General features: G+C 25.2%; 1 long non-coding RNA gene across 1 annotated transcript; it reads left to right on the forward strand.

Moving 5' to 3' along the window:
* Positions 1-40: 40 nt before the first annotated feature.
* On the forward strand, positions 41-630 carry LOC111621968. The gene is made up of 4 exons (XR_002756176.1): positions 41-111; positions 184-294; positions 368-406; positions 490-630. It is a non-coding gene; the product is annotated as an uncharacterized LOC111621968 (long non-coding RNA).
* The last annotated feature ends 499 nt before the right edge of the window (positions 631-1,129 follow it).

Consider the following 1,129-nt stretch of genomic DNA (forward strand, 5'->3'; position numbering starts at 1 on the left):
ATATTAACAATGATTTGATTATATCAATTAAGGAAAAATTTATTAAATATTTCAGGTTATTCTATAGAATCAAAGCAGAAAATTTGGGATTGCGTCAAATCTGAATACCCTGTAAGTTTATAGTAATATCTAATTAATAAATTAATAAAATTATTTAAATATGTATATATTTTATTATTAAAGGCTTTAATAACATGGGAATATTGTATGCGATACTTGGGAACTAATTCTGGAGGAGAATTTCTCAACAATCAATGCGGCCCATCTGACGTTCCTATAGAACAGCAAGAAAGCGTAAATACATTTATAACTATTAGTAATATTCGATTATTTTTCAAAATAATAAATATATTTTTTATTTTTTCAGTTTTCTAGATGTATTGAAGAGAATATAAATGAAAATATTGTAAGTTTTAAAATTATTTATTTTATATTAAAATTAAGAAATTATTTAAAACATTTTAATATATATATGTGTGTGTGTTTTAGGAACAAAAAAGTGATGAAGAAGAGAAAATCTTGCTTCGTAATTGCATGCAAAACATGGATTTATATTAGAATAATACATTGATGTATTCACAATCTTGTAAACATTTTCAGAATTTAAATAAAATTACTTAATTATTAATATTCTGATTTAAGTATATAAATATATAAACTTATATATTGGAGTATCGTACATTTACTTATGAATGCCTACTTATAAAATTGCCAAAATTCGTAAAATTACACTTTAATTTTCTATATAAAATACGAATCTATTAAAATATATAACTATTTTAATATTTATTTATGATTAAAAGATTTTTAAAATTTTATAAAATATTTATAGAAATAATTTACTTTCGTACTGTTATAAGAGATTTAAATATATATAACCTATAAGAAGAATGATACTGTACGTAATATTAACGGATTTTTACATGTTAGACTCTTATTTATAAGGAAATGGCCTACCAGTGGCCAAGGTGTCTTCGTTTCCTTAACACTGGGAGTTCGGTCGTGGAGTTTTCCGGGTTTTCTCCACGTCTGAAACGCCTAAATAGGGGCCAATTTCCCTTAAAATGACCTCCCGGAAGGCATCACCCCTAGGCAGATCGCCCAAGTATTGCGTTGCCATAATTAAACA

The sequence above is a fragment of the Centruroides sculpturatus genome, unplaced genomic scaffold (assembly GCF_000671375.1).
Source record: "Centruroides sculpturatus isolate CEXI.00-Female unplaced genomic scaffold, Cexi_2.0 scaffold14, whole genome shotgun sequence".
Lineage (NCBI taxonomy): Eukaryota > Metazoa > Arthropoda > Arachnida > Scorpiones > Buthidae > Centruroides > Centruroides sculpturatus.